The following is a 23,949-nucleotide window of genomic DNA, read 5'->3' as shown; positions in this document are numbered from 1 at the left end:
TTATTTATGTAGCTGAAGATTGCTAGGTATTCACTTTTGTCGGTTTAATTGTATTATTTTACTAACGATTGTGAATGCTTCAGTTGATGTGTAGAGATAGCAGCAGTGGCGGAGGAAAGCATTGGAGTCTAGCGGGTATTCGACCTTTGGATTATATTTTGATAGGCGCCACGCCTATATTTTGTTATGTCTATTGAGACATTGATTATTGATTATTATTTTGTATGCGCCTATGCGCACGGATATGTTATTTCTATTTGGACATTGAGATTGGGCGTGCCAGACTCTATGGGCACCGTCCATTAGCTTTATTTTCCTATTTTTGTAGAAAGCAAACTCAAAAAGCTAAAAGCTTGTCATATTTTTGTAAATTGGGCTATTATTGAGCATGAAGATTGAAATATACATAAAATACATGCTTTGTGAAGCGCTCACACAAGGCATGGGGGAGATTGAACCCAATTTGTCTCTTGCCTCTTGTCGTGCATGCTTTTATATGGTTTTTTGTGCAAAAAGGTAGAGTTCATTGTTCTTGGGGACCTTCCGGGATTCACCACGTGAGCATTCTGCGTCCGATCTGCGCACTAGTGGTATCAGAGCGGAGCAGAGATCAAGAGCTTCCAATCGCTACCAATCTCGGGCGAAGACGGAGCTCTAGGAACAAACGGGCTCTACAGTCAATCTCATCGTGAACCGTCGATACAGGCAGACTTCTGGCGATCAAGAACCCATGTTTCTACTGTCAGATCGCGAAGGACCAGGCTCTGCAGGCGGAGGACCACGCATACATCTCCATCATCAAGTCGTTGAAAACAGAGATAAGCTCTCTTCATAATCAAGTTAATTATCACATCAAAGCTTAATCTTAAGCTTAGGAAGCTTCATTAATCAAATCGTGGGCAAAACGGCATCATCTGTGATTTTCGGTGCAAAAAACGGTCCCCCCATGAAATTTCACGCCGCCTGTTACTCCTCCATTAAGCTTATTAAGCTTAAGCTTAATCACTTAAGCTTAAGTCATTAAGCTCTCATCAAATCACACAGGGCAGACAAGTCGACAAACTCCAGGTCCTGCACTGCAAAAGTCAAGTTCAGCAAGTCAAGTGGAATCAAGTCCTGTAAGTTCTGCAAGTCGGCCTAAGTTCAGCAAGTCAGCAAGTCTGCAAGTCTGCTAAGTCTGCAACTCTACAAATCAGACTAGTCAATTGGAATCAGAACTGACTAGTGCTTAAAACTCCTAGAAGACTCGTTCCTATGCAAAAACTCTGAGCTGGAAAGTTGTTCGTGGCGAAGTGTTCTACCTATCTACAAGTTCGTTGAAGTACTTTCAGCAAACGAAGATAGAAATATTGCAGATTTTCTTAAAATATACAAAGAAATACCCAAAAATACATAGCCTTGTAACCCCAAATTTGAGCTACGCTCATCTCGCTAACCTGATTTTGAGTGAGAAAGGTTTATTGAGTTTTACAGGATGATGACCCCACATATGGATGATCCTATGACTGAAGATGACCTACCTGAGCCTACCATGGAACAAAAGCTGGATCTAATCATGCTACAACTGGAAGAAGAGCGAAGGGCTAGGCAAGCATTGCAAGCGCAATTGACAAAACTACAAAGAGCATCCACCGACAAAGAAGAACCTCAAGCTGAAGATTTGATTCGCCGTACCATCGACGCCACTCTTGAAGCACAAACCATTCGCAAGGAATCCAAGATAAGTAAACGAAGTTTCAAGTTTCGCACTTTCAATGGCATACGAGAAGGAAAGACTGTTTTATCATTCATTAGCCAGTTTGATGACTATTTCCATGAGGAAACTTATCCAGAAAAAGATAAAATCAAGTGTGTTACTAATCATCTGATAGACAGAGCATCACTTTGGTGGACTATAGTCCGCAAGAGCATAGAATGTCCTGCTACTTGGGAAGATTTCAAGAAGTTCATGCAGAATTTCCTTCCACCCCAATTTCATGAGAAGGCTATCAAGCAATGGGATTTACTTCAACAACGGGATCGTGAGCCTATTCCACAGTATACAGAGCGTTTTTGGAATGCACTCCTATAGCTACGCATGCTTGAAGACGTACCAGAGATGACACATAAGCGGAAAGTATATGTCTGGACTCCTTGGACATTACTACGCTGAAGTGAACATGTTCAAGCTTGCTACCCTTGAAGACACCATCTCCTTAGCTCATGACACTGAAGATAAGTTACGCGGAAGAGATAGACGACCACAGCAAGTCCAAGCCAACGGTAATTATGGATCTAAACAATTCAATTCCAATTTTAGAAGGTTTAATCCAGGTCGTTTCTCATCACCATCTTTCCGCAAGAATTGGCCTAAACCACCTGCATTACCATCCACTGTCAATCCAAATCCAAAGCCTATTCCACAAGCAAATCCAAATGTACCCAGACTTCCAGCCATTGCAAATAATGTAACCAAAGCCAAGCCAATAGTATGCTATAAGTGTCACCAGCCAGGGCATCTCGCAGCAAATTGTCATTCAAAGAAGCCACCAGCACATATCAACTACCTTGGAGCCATGGACGAAGACGAGCATGAGGATATGCCGGATTTTACTGAAGATGAGGATGATCCTACTACTACTTCTGACACTTTACCAGGTATGCCTACTTCACATTCATTGTTGACTATGAAATGTATGGTGCATGGAAAGGAAAGAACTATCTTGCATGATGACGGTAGTACCCATGACTTTATTTCAGCAAAATTGGTAAAGGAATTGAAATTACAGACTGTACCTACGTATTATCGCATAAAAGCTGCATTTTTAGGCACTAGGTACAATGGCACACAAGAAGTACAAGATTTAGAAATTTAAATTGGTGCATACATTGAAAGAAGAAATTTCTTAGTTGTCCCATTACAGTCAAGCGACATTATTCTAGGAATGCCATGGAGACACCAGCATAATCCAAATATAGATTATTCCACGCACACAATGAATATTAATTTTCAAGGAAAATCTATTACATTATATGGTATGCATGCATCTAATATTTTTCCATTGCTTTCGCATACTCAAGCAAAACGTGCACTACGCAAGAATACTAAATCATATCTCATTTGGGTGAATGAATTGCATGCAACGGAAAATTATATGCATCCTAGGCATAAGGAATTTCTTGCATATTTTAAGGATTGTTTTGCACAAGACCTACCACCAGGTTTACCTCCTTCACGTCCAGAAGACCATAAGATTGATTTAATTCCTGGCACACAACCCCCTTGCAAAGCACCATATAGGCACAATCAAATAGAGCAAAAAGAAATCCAGAGTCAAGTTGAAGAATTACTAAATAGAGGCTTAATTCGACCTAGCAGTTCTCCATTCGGTGCACCTGTACTCTTAGTCAAGAAAAAGAATAATACCTATCGTATGTGTATTGACTACCGAGCATTAAATAAGATCACTGTAAAGAATAGGTATCCTATACCTAGAGTTGATGACCTTATGGACAAACTGCAAGGATCTTCTATATTTAGTAAAATTGACCTTAAGTCTGGATATCATCAGGTGATGTTAGATAGATCCGACATATTTAAGACCGCATTCAGGACACAGTTTGGCCATTACGAATTCTTAGTCATGCCATTCGGATTGACTAATGCACCTGCTACTTTCAGTAGAATGATGAACCGTATCTTTCTGAAATATCAGTATTGTGTGATTGTTTTCTTTGATGATATTCTAGTGTTTAGTCAAAGTGAAAAAGAGCATTATGAGCATTTATCATTAGTTTTTCAATTATTGAAAGAAAATCAATTGTTTGCAAATCCTGAAAAGAGTGAATTCTTTAAGACAGAAATAGAATATTTAGGTCATATTGTATCAAAAGAAGGAATAAAAGTTGATCCTAAGAAAATTGATGCAATATTGCATTGGCCTATTCCTAAAAATGTACATGAATTACGCTCATTCCTTGGTCTTGCTAGTTTCTATAGGAAGTTTGTACGTAATTTTTCATTACTTGCTTTACCATTAACAAAACTTCTTAAGAAAGGAATTGTTTATCAATGGACTGAAAATCAGCAAAAATCCTTTGACTTACTGAAACGTGCATTAGCTAATGCCCCTGTTCTACAATTGCCTGACTTTAACAGACCATTCTTTCTAGTTGTGACCGATGCTAGCGGATCAGGAATAGGAGCCGTACTAATGCAAGACAACCATCCAATAGCATATTCTAGTTCTAAGCTGAAACCCTCTGAGCTCAAATATTCCACTTTTGACAAAGAACTATTAGCAGTAGTACAAGCATTAAAACAGTGGAAGCATTATTTAATGGGTTCAGAATTCATGATAAAGACCGACCAGCAAAGCATTAGACATCTACTTAGCCAACCCCAAATTTCTGACCGTCATATCAAATGGGCTTCCTTCATTCAAAGTTTTCATCCTATCATTCAATACCAACCTAGAAAAGAAAATGTAGTTGCTGATGCATTGAGTAGAAGACCTGCAATTCATAATATTTCTATCATATCTTTTGATTCTTTGATTGCTATGAAAGATACATATCACCAAGATATTACTTTTCATTCTGATTGGCAAAAATTAGTTCAAAATAATTTCATTCCTGTTGATTCATTGTCATATAATGATGGATTTATGTATTATGAAAAGAGACTGTGTGTTACTATTCCATTCCGATCTTTTGTTTTGAATGAAATTCATTGTCCCCCATATCAAGGTCATAGAGGTATCATTTCTACATTACGCATGTTAACTGAAGATTTTTATTGGTCGCATATGGATGCAGATGTATCTAATTTCGTTTCTGAATGTTTGATTTGTCAAAGAGTAAAAAGACATCATGGTAAACAGTATGGATTATTAATGCCTTTGTCTATTCCATCTAAACCTTGGGAACATATATCTATGGATTTCATTACTGGTTTACCAAATACTAAATCTAACCATGACATGATTTGGACAATTGTAGATAGATTTAGTAAGCAAGCATATTTCATTGCATGTAAGAAAACTTTAACAGCATCACAAGCAGCACAGTTATTTTTGAAAACTGTTTTTACTAACCATGGATTGCCAAAAGTGATTATTTCAGATCGTGATTCTAGATTTTGTAACAATTTTTAGATTACACTGTTTGCAAATCTAGGCACAAAGATTGATTTCTCATCTGCATTTCATCCAGAAACAAATGGACAAACAAAAGCCACAAATAGCACTATTCTAGATCTTTTACGTGCATATACTATCTCTAAACCTCAGACATGGGATACTCATTTGCATTTATTATAGTTTGCATACAACAATACACCGCACACATCTACAAAGAAAGCACCTTTTGAAGTCATTTATGGATATAGATTATCTACACCTGTTGCATCTTTGTCTAATAGAATTCAAAGTGCTGATGATATTGCTACTATGCATAATAGTATTTTTTATGAGGTTAAGGATATGATTGCTAAAGCCCAACAATCATATACCAAACAAGCCAACAAGAAAAGACAAGCCATGAATTTCAAAGTTGATGATTATGTTTGGCTTAGAATAGAAAAGCGTAGACTGCAAAGTGTAGATAGACATCCAGTTGTTGAATTAGCTCCTAGATTTTATGGACCATTTAGAATCATTCATAAGATTAATGATAATGCATTCAAGTTAGAATTGCCATCTCATTGGAAAATTCACAATACCTTTCACATTAGTTTATTGAGACCATTTAGAGGCCAATTACCTATCCACCCTGTTTATGAAAACCCACCTTTACTAGAAGAAGAGACTGAAATACTTGAACCAGAAGCCATCATAGACACTGACTACATGACCACTAGAACTGGCCGAAGGTATTCTAGATATCCAGTAAAATTTAAGAACCATCCTGTAGAGGAAGCACAATGGATGCACGCTAGAGACTTAAATGCTTTCCCCACTCTGTTAGCTCCACATTGAGCTAATAGCAATTGAGGTCAATTGCTATCCCACCCCGGGGGTATGATGCCAGGAGGCATATTCCACGGTGGATTCCGTGCCACGGTGGATTCCGTGCCACGGTGGATTCCGTGAGGTTTTACGGTGGATTCCGTAAACTTAGATGACCGGGGCTCATACACAAAGAGGATTCTTTGTGCGAGAAGTTGATGGGGACGCCTGTCCTTTTCGGGCATTTCATTAATTTAGTGTGTACGTGGGTGATTCCATAGCGGGTGATTCCGCAAAATGCATATTAAATTAATAAACGTTTATGAGTTTAGAGTGCGCACTCGTAATAAATTAAGGTTAGGATTTATTTCTAACCAGTTGATTTATTTATGTAGCTGAAGACTGCTAGATATTCACTTTTGTCGGTTTAATTGTATTATTTTACTAATGATTGTGAATGCTTCAGTTGATGTGTAGAGATAGCAGCAGTGGCGGAGAAAAGCATTGGAGTCTAGCGTATATTCGACCTTTGGATTATATTTTGATAGGCGCCACGCCTATATTTTGTTATGTCTATTGAGACATTGATTATTGATTATTATTTTGTATGCGCCTATGCGCACGGATATGTTATTTCTATTTGGACATTGAGATTGGGCATGCCAGACTCTATGGGCACCATCCATTAGCTTTATTTTCCTATTTTTGTAGAAAGCAAACTCAAAAAGCTAAAAGCTTGTCATATTTTTGTAAATTGGGCTATTATTGAGCATGAAGTTTGAAATATACATAAAATACATGCTTTGTGAAGCGCTCACACAAGGCATGGGGGAGATTGAACCCAATTTGTCTCTTGCCTCTTGTCGTGCATGCTTTTACATGGTTTTTTGTGCAAAAAGGTAGAGTTCATTGTTCTTGGGGACCTTCCGAGATTCACCACGTGAGCATTCTGCGTCCGATCTGCGCACCAGTTGACTCACCAATTAGTTCTAAAACTTTCTCATTTAGTTATTTTCGAGCCTTATTCATGTGAAATGGTTTTGGTAGAGGCATTACTTGCTTATTTTTGAAGACTTGCTTAAAACCTATATCCAATTGTTGATAGAGCATACTATATGACTCAGAACTCATTCCCACCTTGTCACATAATCCCTGGGCATTTGTAGCAGCAAACAAGTTGCTCACATCCCTAAGATGTTCACTTGCGACACCATCTACAATGTCCCTAAATTTATAATTTTCTAATGCATTTTTTTACCATATCCTTGCTTAGGACTTTGGCAACAGTATCATTATCAGCATGAGGAAACATATTTCTCATTGTAGCAGATTGAACATATATCCATCTATAATATTGTCCACTTCCTTTGGTTAATTGGTGAATTGGTTTAACTAATCGGATGCACCGACGTGCTTCTTTGGTTTTTAAAGTGGGCCCAATCTTCAAAGTTTTTGTGAGCTTCCTCTTTATGTTTCAATTCTCCTTCTCCAAGTCCATAACTTTAGACTGTAACTCCATATTCTGCACGTGTGTAGCATGCATAGCATCTTCAATGATAGACATTGTTTGTTGTAGGCTATGGTATCTATCTTTTTCCGTCAAAGATTGCATATTCCCTTGTAATATTGTCTACATAATTTTCAAGGCTTGATGAACCCTGCTAATCCTTATGTGACAAGTCTGCATGTGTATCCATACAATCCTTCATTGCCTTCACAAACAAACTTTACAAATGATGTAAGCCCTTCAAATTGTGGTGGCGTTTGAGTGACTGGATCAGGTGGATAAATGCACCCATCAACACAAAGGTCCATATTTTTTTTCCCTGCATTTATTTCTTGTTGCATCCTATATCTTATTGCATCATCCCTTTCCTAGTTCTTTTGAACAGTGGTGTATATTCATCCTCCAATTGAAAGTGAATATCTCTCTTTCTCTTGGTACATCCTCCACTTGCATCATGCAAAGAAAAATATGTGTCAATTTTAACTTGGATTAACATTCACAAATCATACAATTACACCCCTTTGATTCACTATATCAGTGTTCTTTTTTACCTAGTTGGATCTTGCCTCTTTCTCTTGATTTCAAACATGATAGACCCTAATCAACCCCTAATCTACCTGTAATCTTAGCTTTTAATCTACCTCTAATTAGCATCCAATATTACCTTCTATTCTATCCAAAATATTCTCTCTCTCTCTCTCCTCTCTCTCTCTCTCTCTCTCTCTCTCTCTCTCTCTCTCTCTCTCTCTCAATTGACCAAAGTTATTTAAACACATTTATACAAAAGCTTGGCTAGTGGAGAACAATAACATAATCTTATCTTCTACCCTAATTTGCTCTCTGTCACTCTATCACTTATTTTCTTGGTTCATCTCACACAGTCCTCTCTCTCTCTCTCTCTCTCTCTCTCTCTCTCTCTCTCTCTCTCTCTCTCTCTCTCTCTCTCTCTCTCTATGAATTGACATTTAAGGATTAAACAACAACTATGAAAAAAAATAACATTACATAGATTTAAAAAATAAACATACCTCCATTATTACTTGATTGCTTATAGCATAGAGTGTTGAAGAGGAAGATATCTTATAGCATAGTACTAAAGAGGGAGATTGCTTGTAGTAGGGTAGAAAGTGTTATAGTTAGAGATTATTTGATTTCAGCAAATGCTATCAAAACCACTCCCGAGGCTGCTTGTAGCAGGATAGAGAGTGTTGTAGATAGTACTGAGTATTGCTTCAGAAGAACTCGTATGCAAGAAACCATATTCTAGAGCGAAGGAGAAGAGTACACAAAATTTCAGACAAAACTAGAGCTTTGAGAGGAAATGAAAAAATGCCTAAAAATAGGCATATACTTGTCCAAAAAAGATAAAAATTTACAAGAAAACTCTCGAGTCAAAAAGGTGTCTCTGAGTAAAAAATAATCTTAAAATATGATGTGTACGTCATTTTATATCATTTTTTAACTTCCACCCTTTTAAGAAGCAAGAATGAGAATGTTTCTAATATATTTTCATGTTGAAAAGTCATGAGGGCATTAAAGAGTCATATATTAATGATTGGCTCCATTTTTAGAGAAAACATAATTGTATTTTTTTATTTATGAGGATCTTGAGAAAAAGTAACCTTATCCTACAGTTTGGGAATAAAATAATAGGTGAAATCTATTGAAAATACAAATACAAGATTTTCTTGATTGTAGAAGATCTCTTATTATAATATTTTGGAATCTCTTTTTAGAGAGAAAGAGGTGAGAGAAACCCCTTAAGGGGAAAAAAAGAGAGTCCATATTTCTCCTAATGGGTGAAGTTGCTCTATCATCACAATAATCATGTGCCTACCTATTGGGACAAAAAATGGGCCCAACACTAGCACTAGGGCTCTAGCTGGGCCTCCTATGCTCACTAAACCACCCTTACACCTTCGTGGCCAAGAGCATCTAGAGGCTATACACTACTCTAAATAAATCATGTGTTTGTATCGATTTGTAGTCCAATGATGTTGTCCCTTGTCAAATCCAATAGAGGGAGTATACCATAAACACAAGTGATTAATACCTCGTTACGCACACATATAGAGCACCCCCCCCAGCTAATCGCTCTGGCTCCTACAGCTCTCCTACACCCCAGGGATTAGCACTAGGATATGTTGTTTTAATACAAACAAGGCAACCCCCCAACCGATTGCTATGGCTCCTACGGCTCTCCTACACCCTAGGGATTGGCCCTAGGATATACCATTTTAATGCATAAAGAACAATGAAACATACTCCACTCTTTCCTCACTAATATCGACCTTTTTGGGCCCACGTATCTCAACGGATTGGATGTACCTTGCACACTTGATCAATAAAATACGATTGCAATGCAATGGTATATGTAAGATTATGCTTGTATGAAAAATGTGAATTAATGTGCATAAGCATATTAATTGAGACAACTAGAGTGTGAATATATAGCAATCATTCCTTTACATATTTTCATGAATTTTCTACTCATTGCGGCATTGCTAAACACACCCCAAAGGCACAAAGTCCTCATGACTCATGCTACATTTGGGAACATAAATAACACACAACCATCTTACTCATGAAATACAACAAAAAAAAAAACTTTTTAGCAAGTGTTCTCTAATTTATTACACATGGATTCCTTTAACACACCGTGAATAGCACCAAGACCACTCCCATGCTATTGAAATGCCTTATTTAGACACAAAAATGCTTGTTTTTATTACCTTTAAATTCATAAATATAATTAAATTATATATTATGATTCTTAAGCTTATTCTTAATATTTCACTATTTATTGTTATTTTTCACCTTTTTATGCTTTTGTATGTTATTTATTTATTTATTTAATAAAAATATTAAAAATAGCAATAAAAAAAGTGAAGTGCTAAAAGTTAAGCATTCACATCTCATTTTCACCCTCTAAAATATTTTTTCAATCCCATTCTATTTATTATAAAATTTAATGAACTTACCTGAAAACTGCTTATGCCATAATACAAATGAGGTGCCATATGGATTCCAAGGGTGTTGATGCTTTTGAGACAGCTTTGCTAACACACTTGATGGCACCCCACAATGCTCTAGCAACATGCCACAAACCATATCTTTTGCATAACTCTCACCTATTCCTCTCTTTCATCCATCCTCTTTCTCTAATAAGAATAGCCATTATATAAGAGGAAAGGAAGGAGAGAGAAAGACTCTTTTGAGGGAGGAGAGAGAAAGACAAAAAAACCAGCATTCTTTATTTTTCATATCAGGCCACAAAATTTACATCATTGTGTAGAGGAATGCGAGGTGTAGCAATCACAAAAAATCTAACACTGGCGTTTTTTGTGTTCTATCCACTTTTTCTCCTTCTTTCTCTCTTCCAAACAACTAGACACATCAAGAAAAAAGCACCCCTTTGAGACCTACCATAAGTGCCCCTTCAAATTGGGCATAATCACATGGTTTTTGAGCCTTTTTTGGCATCCTTGGCTGCCCACTCTACATTCCCACATAAATTAAGGTCTCACGACCTTAAAGTCCACCCCAAGCATGTAGAATTAATGCCCAAGTGATAGCTAGATCCTTCTTCATTAATTGTAGACTCAACTTGGTGCTTCACTACATCTCAAACTTGAAAATGCTTTGTCTCTTGTGCCTTGATCACTTTGCACCATGAACTACTTTGGAGCCTAAAGTCCTTATTTTCGCCCACAAATGTCTTATGGATCTATCTAAAATTGTCCAAAATCCTAAAAAGTGTGTCTTCGACCTCCCAAATGGTATTTCCAGCTTCTAAATCAAGTGGCTACTTTATAATGCCAAACCTTGTAGTCATTAAATGGGGGATCAAACAAACTCCAATCGACAATAAAACGCTTATGTTGGATTCTTGACATCAAAATGCATCTAGAAAAACTCTAGCTCATTGATCCATGATCGACACATTTTTCGCTAAAAATGCATCTTTTATAGATCTCGGGCCACTTTTGCACTTAAAATTTGGCTCTAAAATTCAGCTCTCATTGGCAATCATGGGATAGGGTAACTCGGCACAAATAAACCATAAAGAGCATCAAACTACTTCAAACAAAAATACACAACAGAGCACAAACACAACTCTCACCCTACCCCCCTAACAAAATCAAGGCATGAATTCCACAAGGGATAAGGCCAGCATAGTCCGACAAAGTTTTAGAGCTAGTCGCTAACCAACTGCTCCAACATGGACCAACTAAAAAGGACTATCAAAGAAGTCATCCTAAGTAGTGGTCTGATCTACCTACCTACCTAGAGCAACTGGACCAAGAACTTCTACTAAGTGAGGATTCCTATAGCCTAGTCTATAAAAAGTCACATATTTTTTCATTTTATCACATTTTTTAATTCAATATTTTATATTTAGGTGTGTAAAAAGAAGGGATTTGATCATATTGTCTTTTTTTTTTCACTCACTTTTGTTTTCAGTCCAACCATCCTTATTTATTTTTTGAGTAAATGTCACCCCCAAGAAGACAAAGTGTCGGTCCCAGGTTAGTAGACTCGTCCCCAAGAACCTACCAGGCCTTTGCAAAAGGTAATGAACATATGCTCTTAGAACTTTTCTTTCTTTATTTTCTTATTTTAAGGATTAGAACTGTTTTTTACACACTTTTATATCTTATATATTTCAAAAATATTTATTGTTTTTCCTCTTTTATTTGGCAAGCTTCCCTCTGCCTCACAACTAATATAAATTCCTAGAAATAGATGCCTAGGAGGCTAGCAGAATAGGGTCACTAAGAGTACCCTAAAAAACAACTCTTAGAGTGCTCGATAATATATTTATAGGAGGTAGACAACTGCTCAAACCTCCCCATACACACCTAACCTAACCTTGTCCCTTCATGCCTTGAATGCTAGTCCCCAAAAAAACAAAAATACCCCATATACATAATATGCACATACAATGTAAAAGGGAAGAACTTATATATGAAGGATATCACCTAGACTTGGCCATAAGAAGCTTCTATGCAACAAGAGGCTCCCTCTAGGTCCTCCATCAAATATGTTTAGTGCAACACTAAAACAAAACCCATTAACTGCACCCATATTGAACAAACAAATGGCCCTCTTGGCCTTACAAAGTCAAACAATTCTCTACAAAAACAAAGAGCCCTCTTGGCCTCTAACAAGAATATGTCATTTTGATCTATCAAACACATGGTCTTCTTGGCATATACATTGCATCTTATCAAATTAACCAAGATAAATAAAAAATGCAATAAGATATGAGAGCTAGCCTCATGCTACATATGCAAGTCAGCTCACTGAGAGCTCACTACAATTTAATCATCGAAGTTTAATCTTGGGCTTTTGTATATCCATAAGTCCAAGCCTTCCCACCAATATAACATCCATATGGACTATCTCTTCTTGAGTGCTATTAGGTGAATGAATGATCTCATTAGACTCATGTTTCCCACCTTGATTGTTATTCGAATACATTTACTGTCTAAGCTTCCCAAAGAAAATCACATATTTATGCTCATTCAAACCTTCCATATTGGGATTATTGCATATATCACTGTTACAACCCAAACTAGGTAGCATTTCAATCCTAGGCCCATCACATAGATGCATTTGAGATTGATGCATAGTGTTAGATGTATCCTTATGGCATTTGGTCTCATCCACTTGGGGATTGACCATGTTATGTCCACCTAGAATTCTTGGCCTTTCATCTAACACATCAACCACACTTTTAGAGATTTTGAGTCTCCAAACCAATCTCATATTCCTATTTCTATTCTTCTACTACCTCAATTTCCCACATTGGTCTAATGGACTCAACGTGGACTTATTGCTATGACCAAATAGCCTCACATACTTATGACTTCCATCCAGCATAGGTGGACCTTTGGCATTCAGCATCTTCTTCACATGGGATGCCTTTACTTGCCTCTCTCCACATTACAACTTCTCACTCATAGGCATCATGCTCTTACTAAGAGGAACAACATCCACCCAAAAGCATGATTCGCTTATAGATTGCAAAGGTCTCTCAAAAGCCTTTCTAGTTGAAAAATGAGAACCACTCATAGGACGCTCATCCACACTTGTAGTCCCAATAGTCATATCAATTTTTCCTTCACATCCACCCCTCATGGAAGTGTTGTAAGCCCTAGTGGGACTTTCTTGGCTTGGAATCTTTCCATTGAGAAGCATACTATCACTGCTCATAGAATGTACATTTTCTACTTGGAGATTTTGACTACCAAGTTCCCCCACACAGCTTGTCTTAGTATTAGCAAGTGAAGTATCTCCTTATAGAAAAGGTTTAATGCTCATATGCACTTGCAATCAGTAAGGAAAACTCCAAATTTTTTCCCAATGTCTCTGAATATAATCAGCATAATCAGCTGCATGCATCTTAGAACTCACTTAATGACTTAGGATCTCACATCCTCACTTAGATTTGTGTATTAATCACTAAGCCACTCATAAAGATCTCACAGAGCACATCACTTAGCAACATAGTGGCTCTTCTTGGCCAAAGCCTAAAAATATCATCAAAGGGTCTAGTATATTCTTTGATGGAGATATATGACTCTTGTCACAATTGCATAAGCTACCCCAAGACTTGAGTCATGGGAAAATCCTTCTCATACTCATCTAGAAATTTGTCACATAGTTCCTCAAAGGTTCTAATTGATCCTCTTGGAAGTCTCCAGTACTATTTCTTGGCCTCTCCCTTCAGGGTAATATCAGATCCTCATCTAGCAACCCATAAAACACTGGGAGATCCCTATAAGAAGGAGGGCATTTATTCCTCTTATTTGGGATCAACATTGGGTATCTAGATCTTCATATTCATTTTGACCTAATTTTATCATCTCAGGGCCTCTAATCTCGTTTTTTTTCCACCTTTACTAGTGTAGGAAGGTTAATATTTTCATTGGTGCCTCTTTTACCAACTCACAGAGTGGTTTGAGGAGTCTTATAACTTTTAGTATATCATTTTGATCCTTTCTCATAGGATCTTCCATCCCTTGGTTGTCCATATGTAATTTCATAATAGATTTATGCAAGAGCTTTTGCTCCTTACTTAAAGAAAATGTATCAACATTTCTTAGAGCTTGAGGATCGTGCATCTTGAGCAAACGGTTTTCCCTTAACAACTAAGGCGTCCAACATCCTTTTGAGGGCTAATATTTTAACATGGTGACCCACCACATGGGACATTTCTGCCACAACTAAATTCCATTTTGTGTCTGTACTTTTCCATGGTATTATGGCTTTAGCATGATCGTTAGTTGATGCTATGATTGCCATGGTTTCCAATATACTTGTTGCATATCCTCTAGGTTGATGGATGGTTTTGCAATTGTTTCTTGGATAGAGACCAAACCTAGGCCTGTACCATCATACTAGAGGATGGACTGACCACTAAATGCTTATTGTCCATATCACCTAAATTATCCCTCGTAGAGGATTCATACTCTACATAATTAATTAGGTTCATTAGTAGGTTTTGTATATGGCAAGCCAAGTGTTTTAAACCTTGGGAAAACCCCATTTTACAAATACTTTAGCACACTCCTAATGGGCAAGGTTATAAATTTTAGGTCCCTTATCGACCAAGGTTTGAAAACTACCACTTATTAGTAGATCTTGGCAAATGCACCACATATCTCTCCATGGGACCAAAAATGGGCCCTATACTCTAGGGCTCTAGTCTTGCCTCATATGCTCAACAAACCACCCTCATGGCCTTGTGGCCAAGAGCATCTGGAGGCTATACACTACTCTAAATAAATCACGCATTTGTATTGATTTGTAGTCCAATGAACTTGCCCCTTCCCAACTCCAATAGAGGGAGTATACCATACCAATGTGGCTCATATGGCTCTTCTGTGCCTTGGGGATTGGCCCAAGGATACGCTATCTTAATACATAAATCACAACGAAACATGCTCCGCTCTTTCATCATTAATATTTCTTATGACCCACGTATCTCAATGGCTTAGATGTACCTTGCACACTCAGTTAATAGAATACAATTGCAGTGCAATGATATATGCAAGATTATGCTTGTATGCAAAATGTGAATGAATGTGCATAAGCATGTTTAATGAAACAACCAAAATGTGAATATATAGCAATCATCCCTTAACATCTTTCCATGAACTTTCTACTCATTATGGCATTGCTAAATACATCTTAAAGACACTGAGTCCTCTCGACTCATGCTATCTTTGGGAACGTAAATAACACACAACCATCTTAATCATGAACTGTAGCAAAAAAACATTCTTTTCAGCAAGTATTTTGTGATTTATTACACATAGATTCCTTTAGCACACCACGAATGGCACCGGGACCACTCCTGTGCTACCAAAATGTCTTATTTAGATACAAAAATGCTTGTTTTTATGATTCTTTAATTTCATATATAAAATATAATTATATTTTATACTTCTCAAGTTCATTCTCAGTATTCCACCATTTATTGATATTTTTCTCTTATTTTTTATTTTTATTATTTTTATCTATTTATTTAATAAAAGTTCAAAAAATATCAAACAGTAAATGTGAAGTGCCAAAAATTAAGCATTCAAATCTTCTTTTCATCCTCTAAAACAATTTTTTATTCCATTCCATTTACTATGAAAATTAATGAACTTACTTGAAAACCACTTACACATCATAACATGAATGAGGTGCCACTAGATTCCAAGGCCGTTGACGCTTGAGATAGCTGCTAATACACGATGGCTCTCCACAATGCTTTAGCAACATGCAAAAAGCCATATCTTTTACATAATTCTCACCTCTTCCTCTCTTTCACCCATCCCCCTTCTCTCATATTTTTTGATTTCATATATAAAATATAATTATATTTTATACTTCTCAAGTTCATTCTCAGTATTCCACCATTTATTGATATTTTTCTCTTCTTTTTTATTTTTCTTATTTTTATCTATTTATTTAATAAAAGGTAAAAAAATATCAAACAGCACATGTGAAGTGACAAAAATTAAGCATTCACATCTCCTTTTCATCCTCTAAAACAATTTTTTTATCCCATTCCATTTAATATGAAAATTAATGAACTTACTTGAAAACCGCTTACACATCGTAACACGAATGAGGAGCCACTAGATTCCAAGGCCGTTGAGGCCTGAGATAGCTACTAATACACTTGATGGCACTCCACAATGCTTCAGCAACATGCCAAAAACCATATCTTTTACATAACTCTCACATCTTCCTCTCTTTCACCCATCCCCCTTCTCTCATAAGAATAGCCATTATGCAAGAGGAAATGAAGGAGAGAGAAAGAGTGTTTTGAGGAAGAAGAGAGAAAGACTAAAAAACCAACGTGATTTATTATCCATATCAATCCACAAAACATCATCGTGTAGAGGATGGAGAGGGGGCTTTGTTTCATCCATCACATAGATCTTAACGCAGGAATAATAAGAAATCCAACATGATGGCGTCTTTTGTTTTCTATCCACTTTTTCTCCTTGTTTCTCTCTTCCAAATGACTAGACAAATAAAAGAAAAAGCACCCCTTTGAGACCTATCATAAGTGCCCCTTTAAATTGGGCATGTCCACATGGTTTTTAAGTCTTTTTTTGCCTCCTTGGTTGCCCACTCCACATTCCCATGTAAATTAAGGTCTCATGGCCTTAAATGTTGTCCCAAAAGCATATAGAATTGGTACCTAAGTGATGGCTAGATGCTTCTTCATTAATTGTAGACTCAACTTGGTGCTTCCATGTGTCTCAAACTACAAAATGATCTGTCTCTTGTGCTTGATCACTTAGCACCACAAACCACTTTGAAGCCTAAAATCTTCATTTTTGTCCACAAATTCCTTGCGGATCCGTCTAAAAGTATCTAAAATCCCAAAAAGTGCACCTCTAGTCTCCTGGATGTTATTTTCGGCTTTTGAATCAAGTGACTGCTTTATAATGCCAAACTTTGTGGCCATTAAATGGGGGATCAAACGGATTCCAATCGACGAACGAACACTTGAGTTGGATTCTCGACATTGAAATGCATCTAGGAAAACATTAGCTCCTTAATCTATGATCGACACCTTTTACACCCAAAAACACCTCTTTTATGAATCTCGAACCACTTTTGTGCTTTAATTTCGACTCTTACTACCACAACTGAGAAAATGGAAGATGGAACAAGGAGGTCACTGAGAATAGAGGAGCAAAGAAAGGCTTCTACTCACATTGTTAACATAGCCTTGATGGATGAGATTATGAGAGAAGTAAAGGAGCTAGCAACTTGGAAGAAGCACTTGCTAATCCAGCATGGTGAGCAACTTTGCAAGCTAAATATGATAGTATAATGAAGAATGATACTTAGGAGCTAGTGGATCAACAATAAAAAAGAAAGATTATTACCACCAAGTGGATCTAGAAGATAACGTACAAGGCTAATGGAAGCTTAGAAAAGTACAAAGCCAAATTAGTTGCATATGGATTTTCACAGGTTGAAGGATTTGATTTTCAAAAATCATTTGCTCCAACTACTAGAATGACCACTATTCGCATAGTACTTATAGGCCACTCCTAAGAAGTGACTAATTTATCAAATGATGTTAAATCAGGATTCTTCAATGGTGACCTCAAGGAGGTGTACATGGCTCAGCCATCGGGATTTGAGGCCTCCCACTTTGAGAACAAAGTTTATAAGCTGAAGAAGGAATTGTATGGGCTGAAACAAGTCCCTATAGCATGGTACCGTCAAATAGATAAATTCTTTTTAGACTTAAATTTCAAAAGATGTGCCTCAGATGCTAACTTGTATGTTTACAGGGATAGTTAAAAGTTTATAGTGATTGTCCTATATGTGGATGACCTTATTATTACATGTGACTATACAGATATGATCCATCCAACTCGAAAGGCTCTCAACTCTGAGTTTGAAATGATAGAATTGGGCTAGTTGTACTATTGTTTGGGGATATTTGAAGTTTGGCAAAATCATCATCTCTCAAAATAAGTATATATGGGAGATCTTAAAAGCATTTGGCATGACCAAGTGTAAGGAGATAGCTACACCTACAGAGTTCAATTTGAAGTTATCCATTGAGGGAACATTAGCACTAGCAGACATTGGGAGGTATACGAGGTCTGTTGGCAGCCTCATCTAATTGTATAATACAAGGCCAGATATTAGTTTTGCTGTTGGTATTTTGAGTGGGTTCTCAAACAAACTACAAGAAAGTCATTGGAAAGTTGGGATGCAAGTGCTCAAATACTTGAAGGGAACTCTTGCCTATGGTATCACATATAATTTCTGAACTGTGGCTGAGAGCTGGATTCTAAGGCCCATTTTTTAGCACAAAAAGTGGCTCGAGAGGTGTGAAAGAGCAACTTTTCATGGAAAATGAGTCGAGCATAGATCAAGGAGTTGGATTTTTCATAGATGCATTTCAATGCCAGGAACCTAACGCAAGTCTTCATTCGTTGATTGGAGTCCCTTCGACCCCCCATTTAATCTCCACAAGGTTTTGCATTATAAAGTGGCTACTAGATCCAAGAGCCAAAAAGTGCATGACAGAGGCTAGATTGATAGATTTCAATGCCATGAAGCCAGACATCTAGTCCGTTAGTGATTCTGAGCTTATTTGGTCCGCCTTTCAGGCCGGCTAGAACCATTTTCTGAAAGGGAGAGAAGGACTGAAGCTTGGACTCAAGAGCTATAGCGGGAGAGCAAGAGCAAGAGAGAGAGAGAGACAAGAAATGGGAACTCCAACAGTCACAATGTGTTGAAAGGGAGAGAAGGACCGAAGCTTGGACTCGAGAGCTCTGGCAGGAGAGCAAGAGCAAGAGAGAGAGAGACAAGAAATGGGAACTCCAACAGTCACAATGTGTGACAGGGCCTTCCTTTATTCAAACTGTCACTAAAAGAATAAAGAATAAAGTGACGGTGACGGGTGCCTGCCACCTGCAGTGTGCAGTGGCGGTGACTGTCAGTGTAGTAATACATGGGCGGCTAGACGGAGGCGCCTTTACCCCTAACAACCTCCCACTTAAAGGCGAATCTGCCCTAGTGAGGAGTGAAAAGAAAAAGAAAAAGACAGTACAACATGTACACATGTACAACAGGATGAGGAAAGAGGTCATCTCATCCCACGCCCATCAACCTTCTGAGGAAGGCAAAGCACTCTGTAGAGAGGCTTTTCGTGAGCAGATCTGCAGGATTCTGGTCAATCGAGATCTTGACGAGATCAACAGACTTGTCCTCAATGACCCCACGTATGAAGTGATACCTCACCTCAATGTGTTTCGTCTTCGCATGGAAGACCAGATTCTTGGCTAACTGAATAGCACTCATAGAATCCGAATGCAATGTAGGGATAGTATCAATACCAAGGTCAGCAACCAAACGACCCAACCAAATGGCCTTCTTGCAAGCCTCAGTGGTGGCTGCAACATACTCAGCCTCTGTAGTAGAAAGGGCCGTGCATTTCTGCACCTTGGACATCCAAGAAACAACACCTCCAGCATATGTGTGAATACATAGCCGAAAGTGGACTTTCTACTATTTGCATGTCCTGCATAATCAGAGTCAGTGTACCCCACGACTCCTGTATCCTGGCTGCCATAGCATATGCACATATCTGCAGTGCCCTTCAGGTACCTCATGATACCCTTCACGACATCCCAATGCTTCTTGCCAGGTGTATCCATATAGCGTGCCACAACACCAACTGCAAATGCGATATCTGGACGAGTGGCTATCATGGCATACATAAGATTGCCCACTGCGGATTGTTAACCCCAACACGAAGAAAGCAAAAGGAAGTGGAAAAGACGCAGGGCAAAGACAGAAAAAAGGTAGCCCGACTAAAGAAAGAAGAGGAGAAAAGGCCAAAAGCGCAAGGGCAACCTTAAAAGTCCAAGGCAAATGCAAAAGGGGAAAGGCGCATTTTAAAATAAAAAGGCGCACCCTGGAATCTTGTAAAAGAGCGCCGGGCTCTCACTCGTGCAATTTATAAATGTAGACAGGCGGTGGAAAGGAAGCTAGGAAGATAGAAGGACAATGAGAAAAGGGGCCTAGGCTAATGGCCAGCCATGTAAATAAGGTGGATGACCGCCCATGGAAAATAGGGCATGTATATAAAGTTGAAAAGTGAATGGGAAGCTCATTCTTGTGTGTGGCTAAAGCTTCTTCTCTTGTTTCTTGCCTTCTTGCTTGTGCTTGAGAGAGGGATTGAGAGAGTGTGAGGGAGTGAGGGAGTGATTGTGTGAGAGTGAGGGATCTTGGAGAAGAAGCTCTCCATCTTCTCTCTTCATCTTCTCCTCCTCTCTTCTCTTCTCTTGTCTCGCACGTGGCTATGGAGGATGAAGCTCATGGGAGAGGGATTGAGGTTGCTTGAGCTTGCTTGAGCTTGCCTCAAGGATCGTGGAGCTACCGGTGTGCAAGAAAGAGGAGGGCACTCGATCGAGCATCAAGGTAAGCTCATTACACCCGTAAGGTAGGCATTGCACGTCGGCTATGTGAGAGGTAGCCATGGCTGCTTAGTTCGAAACACTTGAGCAATAAGTGGTCCGTAGGTCTCAGGGTAGAGCTTGAAGCTCCCCTCCATTTTGGTTCCGTTGCCGGGGCCGACGAAATCGAGCCTTGAGCGCCGCACGCATCAAATCGAGCATGGAAGTAGGGTTTGCAACCTGAACTAGTGCTCGAAATAACTAGGAGATTTAGGAGGGTTTAATCCGTGGAACAAGTAAGTATTTGGGTTTGTTGGAAGCATTAGATTAGGACTACTATTCTGCATTTCTATTTTTCATGTTGGCTGCACTAGATTAAGGTTAGATTAGGGTAAGAAAAGAAACCAGTGGTTCTGGCTACTGCTAGAAATAGGAAAACAGGGGACCAGATTCAAGTTTCTGGGTGGAATAGGGACAGGGAACTGGCTGTGAGGTTTTGTAGTGCTGGGAAAGTACCTTAAGAGGCTTGGGAAGCTAGGACAGACCTCATTTCTTTAGTTGGCCTTGTGAGAGAGAGAGAGAGAGAGAGAGAGAGCTTCTGGTTCACAGGACGAGAAAATGCGGCCCCGATTCTAGGCGCATTCAATTCGTGCTGCTTCTAGTGAGTCCGGTGTGTTCCAATAATGCTCTAATCAAATATGGGAAGTCTGTGGTGATTGAGTGCAGCAAGCATTAGGAAGGATTCAAATGTGCCGGAATCGCGCCCTCCGCCGACGCAGTCGGACCAACCCGCAGTGGTTTGATTCCCAAAATCGGACCACCCAAGTCCTGGAGTCGGACCGTCCGATTCCCATAATCGGACCGTCCGACTGAGAGAGAGTCAGACCAGACCGGTCCGATTTCAAGAATCGGACCAACCCGATTGGACGTGCCACGTGGCACTCGGATTGCCCATTGGACTCGGACCAGTCCGTAGTCGGACCACTTCCAAAGTAGGACCACCCTCCTGGTCCGATTCCCGGAATCAAACCCATCCAGAATCGGATGCTCAGACCGATCGGACCATCCTGTCCATCGAACCACTCGGACCACTAGGGTCGGACAAGTCCCAGAATCGGACCAACCCCGTCCGACTGTTAGAGTCGGACCAGACCGGTCCGATTTCAAGAATCGGACCGTCTGACTCCCAGAGTCGGACCAACTCTGTCCGACTCCCAGAATCGGACCATCTTGCCAGAACAAAAAGATAAGGATCTTTTGCTGGCCTTGCCACAGACCTGACCCTAGGACACAACCCTGAACACCCCCAAGACCTAGTTTGACCATTAGGACCACAGAGACTAATCGAACTTAGGGTGCGGAAAGACCGTAGGATAGCCGGAAATCGAGTTGAAAACTCAAATTAGGCTGGGAACATGGGTAGAAACAAGGTGGAGTTTGCATTAAACGCTTTCTGCATCGGCACTTCACTCTTGTGCTCCACTAAATCTACACAGCAAGAAAAGAGAAAATCTTGTTTTCGCACCAAGCACCACAAAAGCACTAAGCACAACGTGTGAGTAAGGATTGCCGCTGCTTTCGAATAACAAGGAACACATCTGGATATCTGATAACGCTAAGGAACCCACTAGTAGGAGAAGACCCCAAGACTTAGACAGCTGCCTACCAACCGAGATAGTGCAAGCCAGAGGGACCCTGAGAGATCAACCACCTTAGGGGAAAAAGCAATTGCTAGCGTGCAGGACAAGGGAAAGAGTGCAGACCACGACCAAGGGATGGCAGAGATGAGAATGGAGATTGCACGGTTGCAAGAGCTCGTTAGAAAGCCTATGAGATCACATGTACAATGTGTGTACTATGGCAGCAATCACCTCCCAGTGGAGTGCTAGGATCCTAAATCTTGGCCGTGCTTAAATTGTGGTAGATTTGGACATAATGCAGTGCATTGCAGAATGCCGAGGAGACTCCCATATACGTAGCAGTACAACCCTCCATATTTAGGTAATAGGCCACCTAATTTCTTTGGCAGGGGAACCCAGTTAGCTCTTCCAGCACCAACTGACTCAAGACCTGTCGTGCCTAGGCTGGAGATGAACCCAACTGGTATACCCAGGCCACCAGGGCCTTTTGTGACTCACCCACCTAGCGATGCTCCTGTTCACTTTGTGGAGGAGCCTAATGAGGAAGAGACCTATGTCAATCCTTACATATCCTACGATGAGGAGGTCAACCCAGTCCTGATGGACTATCGGCCAGTGCCGGTGATGGCTTTAGGAAGAGGGCGAGGAAAAGGCTTTGGAGGGCCTAGCCAGGATCCAGTCACATGCTGGACTTGCGGCCACCCAGGCCACATTTCATCGCGCTGCCCAGAGCGAGAACAAGCTAACAAAGACAAAGCGGATCTCCGATGCACAGAGTGTGGAATCACACATCTATTTCTTGACTGTCCTAGGCGGAAGCCATCAACGAGCACTACCAACATGCCATCGGTGCCTTTGGGGCTCTTTGGAGTTGAAACTTTTGGTGGTGAGGATACGCCCATCCCACTACATGCTATGACGCGAGCTCAAACGAAACAAGCAGGCATCTCCTTGCTAGGGCCAAGTAACCTTGATGCAACCTCAATAGGGAAGAAAAGCCGGAGGAGACAGAAAAAGAGAACCAATTCGAAGATAACCCTTAAAACTGAGGAAACGACTACACTGGTAACGGGAAATAAGGTCACAGACATAGAGGCAGAGACCTCGGCTCCTAAGACAGCGGAGCTAGGGAGTGCCAAAGTGGGGGAATATCCCCATCCCAAACGGCAACTCGAGGCTATAGCCAAGGTCAAGGAGTGGGTCAAGGACGCCCAAAAGCACCTCGAGGATGCTGAACCCATATTGGAAGATCCTATGGACGACTTCTCCAGTGTTAGCACACCAGTCTCACCCTCAAAACCACAGGCTGGGAGCATACCTGCACCACTAAGAGTGACTCAGCGCAAGGCCGGGGGGAGACTTACCAGGACAGACAGAATGCATGGCCTAGAAATGCTAGCTTCAGAGGAAGACAAGGGTCCAGTAGCCTCCTC

The sequence above is a fragment of the Lygodium microphyllum genome, chromosome 12 (assembly GCF_053477565.2).
Source record: "Lygodium microphyllum isolate KBCC chromosome 12, Lygodium_microphyllum_v1.1.10, whole genome shotgun sequence".
Taxonomy (NCBI): domain Eukaryota; kingdom Viridiplantae; phylum Streptophyta; class Polypodiopsida; order Schizaeales; family Lygodiaceae; genus Lygodium; species Lygodium microphyllum.
This window is presented reverse-complemented; position numbering follows the sequence as displayed.